We start from the raw sequence: 9,891 nt of genomic DNA, 5'->3' as shown, positions 1-9,891 counted from the left end.
ACATACAGGGGTATACAATGTACAGCATACAGGGGTATACAATGTACAACATACAGGGGGTATACAATGTACAACATACAGGGGTATACAATGTACAACATACAGGGATATACAATGTACAACATACAGGGGTATACAATGTACAACATACAGGGGTATACAATGTACAACATATAGGGGTATACAATGTACGGTTAAAAGCAAACACACACACACACATCATAGGTTGAACTGGATGGACGGATGTCTTTTTTCAACCTCACTAACTATGTAACTACTTTCTTTTTCAAAAGCAAATTAATGCAACCACCACATCTAAGGACCATTGAGCTGCAATATCCAACTTTTATCTTCTTGTGTCTGTTCTTCGATGTCTATCTTCATATGAAACATAATTTTAAAAATCCAGAACATCAAGTATGAATAAAACTAAAATAGTTACTTTACAAAATACTTTCATATGGTGATTACAAATATTATTATTATTAATAATAATAATAATAATATATATATATATATATGTATAATGAAATAATAATAATCATAATAATCATAATAATAATAATAATAATGATAAAAATACAATTAAATAATAATAATACAAATCCGCTATAATAATGATAATAATACTTTATTGCAATAACTAATAACAATAATAATACAATAACTAATAATCCTCAGCCTTACGCCCAAACTGTAGAACTATCTCCGCGCTTTAGGAAGCACCAGCAAGCTGCTGATAATAGTATAAACCAATATTGCTGCTACTTCAACAAATAACGAATATATTTGATACTGGGATTGAATAAAAGAATTGTAGCGCAGAGACAATATTCAAAAGGTCTCATGAAATATATTGCAAATCACCCAAATAAAGTGTAGTACTGAAAACAGTCCACAGAACATAAAGTGACTACTCCCGCAGAATATATCTCAAATGTGGTCTAGAAAACACCAGCTTTCCTTTGACCATCAGATCATTGGTATAAGTGAACTTAGTCCTTCCTTATATGATCCTGTAGACAACTTTCACTAGGAAATCAATGTTCCGTGTGGTCTTGTAGGTTCACCTCTAATCCACCACCAAGTGCAGGGGGAAGGTAAGAAATGGCCACTCACCGGATCACCATGCCCATTTACTCTCATAAATGAGCCCACCTCACAACTATATATCCACCCGTGGCAGCAGGATAAGACAGAAACAGTAGGGGATAATCCGTGGTCCACTCCAATTATAGTCACTCACTCTTCCTCACATGTATGTGGAAATAAAAAAATGCCTCCACTAGTGCAATATGTCTGGTATCACTTTTACTCAAATAAAGATAACCTATTTGCCGTGTGATTGGATGCGGCGCCGTTGTGCGCAGCATAAATGGGCTATGTGCGTCGTCCTGGCCGCGCCCCCAGTTGAAGTCAGGAAGTGACGAAACGCGTCGGGGCGTGGCCAGACGACGCACCCAATCGAGACTGACGGCCGTGGAGGATTTCCGGTACTACCTGGCTTGGCGTGGAGCCATGTCTGTGTAGCTGGGAAAGCCGACCGCTGTGACTGTATTAGAGTGATGTGTTTACCTATATGTTACCACAAGTGAGTGCATTGTATTTTATCTTTATTTGAGTAAAAGTGATACCAGACATATTGCACTAGTGGAGGCATTTTTTTATTTCCACATACATGTGAGGAAGAGTGAGTGACTATAATTGGAGTGGACCACGGATTATCCCCTACTGTTTCTGTCTTATCCTGCTGCCACGGGTGGATATATAGTTGTGAGGTGGGCTCATTTATGAGAGTAAATGGGCATGGTGATCCGGTGAGTGGCCATTTCTTACCTTCCCCCTGCACTTGGTGGTGGATTAGAGGTGAACCTACAAGACCACACGGAACATTGATTTCCTAGTGAAAGTTGTCTACAGGATCATATAAGGAAGGACTAAGTTCACTTATACCAATGATCTGATGGTCAAAGGAACTGGTGTTTTCTAGACCACATTTGAGATATATTCTGCGGGAGTAGTCACTTTATGTTCTGTGGACTGTTTTCAGTACTACACTTTATTTGGGTGATTTGCAATATATTTCATGAGACCTTTTGAATATTGTCTCTGCGCTACGATTCTTTTATTCAATCCCAATAATAATACATTGATAAAATATTCGCTGACAATGTGTCGTCTATGATTTCTCAATAATCAGGATGTGTCCTCACATTTTATTATCACTCAGAAGAACAGGTTCCGGCTTTCATATTTACTTTATATTAGTCGTTGTTCTCATGAAGGAAAGCCATCTCAGGTCACATCTCAGCAATGTTTACAGAGAAATTTATGATTCTTCTGCAGAACAAAGGAGGAACATTTTGCATTTAAATCAACAAAATGGGTCCATGCGGAGGTCACAATGCTGGGTGATGGACGATGAGTGAAGTTGGGGAGAATTGTTCAAGGATGTCATGTATCTGTCTGCTGCCATCTAGTGTTCATGTTGTAGATTGTTATTTATTTATTCATTTATTACTTATTTGTTATTTATTTATGTATGTATTATTTATTTATTAATTTATTATTTATTTATTGTCACTTAACCATTTAAGGACCAGGCCTATTTCTGACATTTGTTGTTTACAAGGTAAACTCAGTTTTTTTTGCAAGAAAAGAACCCCCAAACATTATATATATATATATATATATATATATATATATATATTTTTAGCAAAAACTCTGGAGAATACAATGCGGTATTTGCGCAGCGGTCTTTCAAACGCAATTTTATTTGGAAAAAATAAATTTCACCGCATTAAAAAAAAAACAGTAAAGTTAGCCCAATTTTTTTCTATAATGTGAAAGATAATGTTACGCTGAGTAAACAGATACCCCACATGTCATGCTTCAAAATTGCGCACACTCGTGGAATGGCGACAATTTTTGGTACTTAAAAATCTCCATAGGCGAAGCTTTAAAAATATCTACAGGTTACCAGTTTAGAGCTACAGAGGAGGTCTAGGGCTAGAATTATTGCTCTCGCTGTAACGATCGCGGCGATACCTCACATGTGTGGTTTGAACACCGTTTATATATGTGGGTCTGACTTGTGTATTCATTCGCTTCTGCGTGTGAGCTCGAAGGGGCGCAATCACGGCCGCCAGTCCTGTGGATCGGCATCCCTGCTGCCTAGTGGAGGTGGGAGTGCCATCTAGTGTTCATGTTGTAGATTGTCATTTATCTATCTACCGCCATCTAGTGTTCATGTTGTAGATTGTCATTTATCTATCTACCGCCATCTAGTGTTCATGTTGTAGATTGTCATTTATCTATCTACCGCCATCTGGTGTTCATGTCATAGATTGTCATTTATCTATCTACCGCCATCTAGTGTTCATGTTGTAGATTGTCATTTATCTGTCTGCTGCCATCTAGTGTTCATGTCGTAGATTGTCATTTATCTGTCTGCCGCCATCTAATGTTAACCTCTTCTCGTCTGAGCTATAGCCAAAAGAGGGCTACAGCACAGACCTTAATTGCCAGGAGGGCATCCATGTACGCCCTCCCATGCATGTGCTGCCTGTGCGCTCCGCGCGGCTCACTCTTTGATCAGCGAGTCCATGAGACTAATCACAGATCAGAGTAAGGGGCAGGTCATGGCCCCTTACCACATGATCACGCTATCAGGGTGAGGAGAAAAAAAAGCCGATCACCTCTGCTGTCAGAGGGACATCGGTCCCGAAGAGGAGAGGAGCATCTGTGATCACCAGTGCCACCTACCAGTGCCCACCAGTGCCCAACAGTGCCTGTCAGTGCCACCTATCAGTGCCCACCAGTGCATCTATCAGTGCCCATCAGTGCCGCCTATCAATGCCCACCAGTGCCACCTATTAGTGTCAATCAGTGCCACCTATTAGTGTTACCTACCAGTGCCTATCATTGCCCATCAGTGGCACCCATCAGTGCCACCTATTAGTGCCCATGAGTGCCACCTACCAGTGCTCATCAGTGTCACCCATCAGTGCCACCTATTAGTGCCAATGAGTGCCCATGGGTGCCACCTATCTGTGCCACCTATTAGTGCCCTTCAGTGCTACCTACCAGTGCCCATCAGTGCCACCCATCGGTGTCACCCATCAGTGTCACCTATTAATGCCCACCAGTGCCACCTTATCAGCGCCCATCAGTGCCGCCTTTTCAGTGCCCATCAGTGTCGCCTATCAGTGCCTATCAGTGCAGCATATCAGTGCCCATCAGTGTCGCCTATCAGTGCCTATCAGTGCAGCATATCAGTGCCCATCAGTGCAGCCTATCAGTGCTTATCAGGGCACATCAGTGTCTCCTCATCAGCGCACATCAATGAAGGAGAAAAATTACCTGTTTGCAAAATTTTATAACAAACTATAAAAACATTTTTTTTTAATTTTTTTTTTAATTTTCGGTCTTTTTTTTGTTTGTTCAGCAAAAAATAAAACCCCAGTAATGATTAAATATCACCAAAAGGAAGCTCTATTTGGAAAAAAAAATGATAAAAATGTAATCTGTTTACAGTGTTGTATGACCACGCAATTGTCATTCAAAGTGTGAGAGTGCTGAAAGATGAGAATTGGCCTGGGCAGAAAGGGGGTGAAAGTTGTTAATGTTGTAGACTGTAATTTATCTGTCTGCTGCCATCTAGTGTTCATGTTGTATATTGTCATTTTTCTGTCTGCCGCCATCTAGTGTTCATGTTGTATATTGTAATTTTTCTATCTGCCGCCATCTAGTGTTCATGTTGTATATTGTCATTTATGTGTCTGCCGTCATCAAGTGTTAATATCATAGATTGTCATTTATCTGTCTGCCGCCATCTAGTGTTCATGTCATTTATGTGTCTGCCGCCATCTAGTGTTCATATTGTATATTGTAATTTATCTATCTACTGCCATCTAGTGTCCATGTTGTAGATTGTCATTTATCTGTCTGCCGCCATCTAGTGTCCATGTTGTAGATTGACATTTATCTGTCTGCCGCCATCTAGTGTTCATGTTGTAGATTGTAATTTATCTATCTACCGCCATATAGTGTTCATGTTGTAGATTGACATTTATCTATTTGCCGCCATCTAGGGTTCATGTTGTAGATTGTCATTTATCTGTCTGCCGCCATCTAGTGTTCATGTTGTAGATTGTAATTTATCTATCTACCGCCATATAGTGTTCATGTTGTAAATTGACATTTATCTATTTGCCGCCATCTAGTGTTCATGTTGTAGATTGTCATTTATCTGTCTGCTGCCATCTAGTGTTCATGTTGTAGATTGTCATTTATCTGTCTGTCGCCATCTAGTGTTCATGTTGTATATTGTCATTTATCTGTCTACCGCTATCTAGGGTTCATGTTGTAGATTGTCATTTATCTGTCTGCCGCCATCTAGGGTTCATGTTGTAGATTGTCATTTATCTGTCTGCCGCCATCTAGTGTTCATGTTGTAGATTGTCATTTATCTGTCTGCTGCCATCTAGTGTTCATGTTGTAGATTGTCATTTATCTGTCTGCCGCCATCTAGGGTTCATGTTGTAGATTGTCATTTATCTGTCTGCCGCCATCTAGTGTTCATGTTGTAGATTGTAATTTTAGCTGTGACTGTTTTAGCCCGAGTGCTAGCTATGTGTCTTGGTATTTGCAGGTCTCATAAAGGTCTCTAGAAAAGCAGAACAGTTGCACCCAGTAGATGATTCAGAATCGGAGACACATGGACAGGAGAGGCTGACCTCAGCCAGATCGATGAAATACGCACAGGAGAGTCTGGGGAGATCATCTAATCCTCTGGGCCATTTTTATGCCAATATTTTTTATCTATGAAGACAAACATCTCTTATCTAGATCACAGAAGATACAAATATCTGGGCAGATCTTTTTTGTGACTGTGATTATATTGTTGCATCATGTCGAAAAAAAAATATCTACAAGTGCAAGGATGCCTTTCATATCAAAAGGTCTATTTATTGGAAGAAATACAAATACATTCATAGTAACAGTGTTGCCATCATATTAAATAAGAAATGAATAATAAATACATATAAATACTTATCAAATGATATTCCAATACATTTGTGTAAATCTTGATTATAAATTTATTTTAGTTATAAAGTGGAACTCTTTTCAAAAATGTTTTCAAGTTTAGGATAAAATGATGTGTTGGGATTAATTTGCCCTCCACATCACAGTCTGATTGTACAACCCCTCTGCGGTCTTCTATAGATTTACAACTACTGATGGAACGTGAAGGAATTGAAGCCTTTGAAATACTTAATTGTAGGTGAATCAAGAGCTGCTGACTGGGGGGTACAGGTAATACTTCCATACCAGATCTGGGACCCATGAGGTCAGCAGAGGGGATTAGGAATGGGCTGGGCAGAGGCTGCCTATGGGTAGTTATCCCTACCTGGTTAGGTGATCCCACTTAGGCAGACAGTTGAGCTTGCTAGTGTCACGCCTCCACCAATCAGCTACTGCTGTGAGGTGTTCTCCTGCCAATGGCATATGGGGAAAACCCACATGAGAACACATTGTCCTTAGTTAAGAAGATGGCCACCTCCAATTTCAGTGACCTGAGTGGGGCCCCCTCCCACTACCTTCTAGTCTTGGCGGACATAGTGCTCTGCCTCCTAGCCTTGGTTTACATGGTGCTCTGCCTCCTAGTCATGATGGACATGGTGCTCTGCCTCCTAGCCTTGGTGGACATGGTGCTCTGCCTCCTATTCTTGGTAGACATGGTGCTCTGCCTCTTATTCATGGTGGACATGGTGCTCTGCCTCCTAGCCTTGGTGGACATAGTGCTCTGCCTCCTAGCCCTGGTGGACATGGTGCTCTGCCTCCTAGCCTTGGTGGACATATTGCTCTGCCTCCTAGCCATGGTGGACATGGTGCTCTGCCTATTAGCCTTGGTGGACATAGTGCTCTGCCTCCTAGCCCTGGTGGACATGGTGCTCTGCCTCCTATCCTTGGTGGACATAGTGCTCTGCCTCCTAGCCATGGTGGACATGGTGCTCTGCCTCCTAGCCTTGGTGGACACAGTGCTCTGCCTCCTAGCCTCGGTGGGCATGGAGCTCTGCCTCCTAGCCTTGGTGGACATGGTGCTCTGTTTCCTAGCCTTGGGGACATGGTGCTGCCTCCTAGCCGTGGTGGACACAGTGATCTGCCTCCTAGCCATTGTTGGACACGGTGCTCTGCCTCCTAGCCATTGGTGGAGATGGTGCTCTGCCTCATAGCCTTGGTGGACATGGTGCTCTGCCTCCTAGCCTTGGTGAACATGGTGGACTGCCTCCTTGCCTTGGTGGACATGGTGCTCTGCCTCCTAGCCTTAGTGGACATGGTGCTCTGCCTCCTAGCCTTTGGTTGACATGGTGCTCTGCCTCCTAGCCCTGGTGGACATGGAGCTCTGCCTCCTAGCCTTGGTGAACATATTGTTCTGCCTCCGAGCCTTAATGGACATGGTGCTCTGCCTCCTAGCCTTGGTGGATATTGAGCTCTGCCTCCTATCCTTGATGTACATATTGCTCTGCCTCCTAGCCTTGATAGACATAGGGTTCTGCTTCCTAGCTTTGGTGGACATGGTGCTCTACCTCCCAGCCTTGGTGGAAATGGTGCTCTGCTTCTTGGCCTTGGTTGACAGGGTGCTCTTTGACTGTGATGAATTGCTCAACAACAACAACACAAAGACCACGCCATTTACTCCAACAAGGTGGGCCATTTGTGCTTCTTGGAAGCATGAAGAGGAGTTAGGTGATCCCACTTAGGCAGACAGTTGAGCTTGCTAGTGTCACACCTTCACCAATCAGCTGCTGCTGGGAGGTGTTCTCCAACTAATGGCATATGGGGAAAACCCACATGAGAACACATTGACCTTAGTAAGAAGATGGCCACCTCCAATTTCAGTGACCTGAGTGGGGCCCTCTCCCACTACCTTCTAGCCTTGGTGGACATGGTGCTTTGCCTCCTAGCTTTGGTGGACATGAAGCTCTGCCTTTTAGCCTTGGTGGACATGGTGCTCTGCCTCCTAACTTTGGTGGACATGGTGTTCTGCCTCCTAGCCTTGATGGACATGGTGCTCTGCCTCCTACCCTTGGGGGACATGGTGCTCTGCCTCCTTGCCTAGGTGGACACGATGCTCTGCCTCCTATCCTTGGTGGACATGGTTCTCTGCCTCCTAACATTTGGTGGACACGGTGCTCTGCCTCCTAGCCTTGGTGGACATGAAGTCTGCCACCTAGTCTTGGTAAACACTGTGCTCTACCTCCTAGCCTTGGTGGACATTGTGCTCTGCCTTCTAGCCTTGGTGGACATGGTGCTCTGCCTCCTAGCCTGTGGTCGACATGGTGCTCTGCCTCTTAGCCTTTGGAGGACACAGTGCTCTGCCTCCTAGCCCTGGTGAACACAGTGCTCTGCCTCCTAGCCTTGGTGGACACGGTGCTCTGCCTCCTAGCCTTGGTGGACATGGTGCTCTGCCTCCTAGCCTTGGTGGACATGGTGCTCTGCCTCCTAGCCTTGGTGGACCTGTTGCTCTGCCTCCTAGCCTTGGTGGACATGGTGCTCGGCCTCCTAGCCTTGGTGGACATGGTGCTCGGCCTCCTAGCCTTGGTGGACATGGTGCTCTGCCTTCTAGCCATGGTGGACATAGTGTTCTGCCTCCTAGCCTTGGTAGACATTGTGCTCTGCCTCCTAGCCTCGGCGGACATGGTGCTCTGCCTCCTAGCCTTGGTGAACATATTGCTCTGCCTCTGAGCCTTGGTGGACATGATGTTCTGCCTCCTAGCCTTGGTGGACATAGTGCTCTGCCTCTGAGCCTTGGTGGACACAGTGCTCTGCCTCCTAGCCTTGGTGGACACGATGCTCTGCCTCATAGCCTTGGTGGACACGGTGTTCTGCCTCCTAGCTTTGGTGGGAATGGTGCTCTGCCTTCTAGCCTTGGTGGACATGGTGCTCTGCCTCTTGGCCTTGGTTGACAGGGTGCTCACCAACAACAACACAAAGACCCCACCATTTACTCCAACAAGCTGAGCCATTTGTGCTTTTTGCTAGGCATGGGAAGGAGTTTAGTATGGTTTGGGGCTGGAGGGGGGGGCTGTCAGTAGGCTGTTTGGGGTCCCTTGATTTGTTAGGGTGGCCCTGTGTAATCACATCCTAATCAGATTTTACAATCCGACTGTAACATGTACAGTATCTCACAAAAGTAAGTACACCCCTCACATTTGTGTAAATATTTTATTCTATCTTTTCATGTGACAACACTGAAGAAATGACACTTTGCTACAATGTAAAGTAGTGAGTGTACAGCTTGAATAACAGTGTAAATTTGCTGTCCCCTCAAAATAACTCAACACACAGCCATTAATGTCTAAACCGCTGGCAACAAAAGTGAGTACTCCCTAAGTGAAAATGTGCAAATTGGGCCAGATTAGCCATTTTCCCTCTCCGGTGTCATGTGACTCATTAGTGTTACAAGGTCTCAGGTGTGAATGGGGAGCAGGTGTGTTAAATTTGGTGTTATCGCTCTCACTCTATTATACTGGTCACTGGAAGTTCAACATGGCACCTCATGGCAAATAACTCTCTGAGGATCTGAAAAAAGAATTGTTGCTCTATATAAAGATGGCCTAGGCTATAAGAAGATTGTCAAGACCCTGAAACTGAGCTGCAGCACGGTGGCCAAGACCATACAGCGGTTTACCAGAACAGGTTACACTCAGAACAGGCCTCGCCATGGTCAACCAAAGAAGTTGTGTGTCTGTACTCAGCATCATATCCAGAGGTTGTCTTTGGGAAATAGATGTATGAGTGCTGCCAGCATTGCTGCAGAGGTTGAAGGGGTGGGGGGTCAGCCTGTCAGTGCTCAGACCAAACGCCGCACACTGCATCAAATTG

Source organism: Pelophylax lessonae, assembly GCF_965119305.1.
Source record: "Pelophylax lessonae genome assembly, chromosome: 4".
NCBI classification, from domain to species: Eukaryota; Metazoa; Chordata; class Amphibia; order Anura; family Ranidae; genus Pelophylax; species Pelophylax lessonae.
This window is presented reverse-complemented; position numbering follows the sequence as displayed.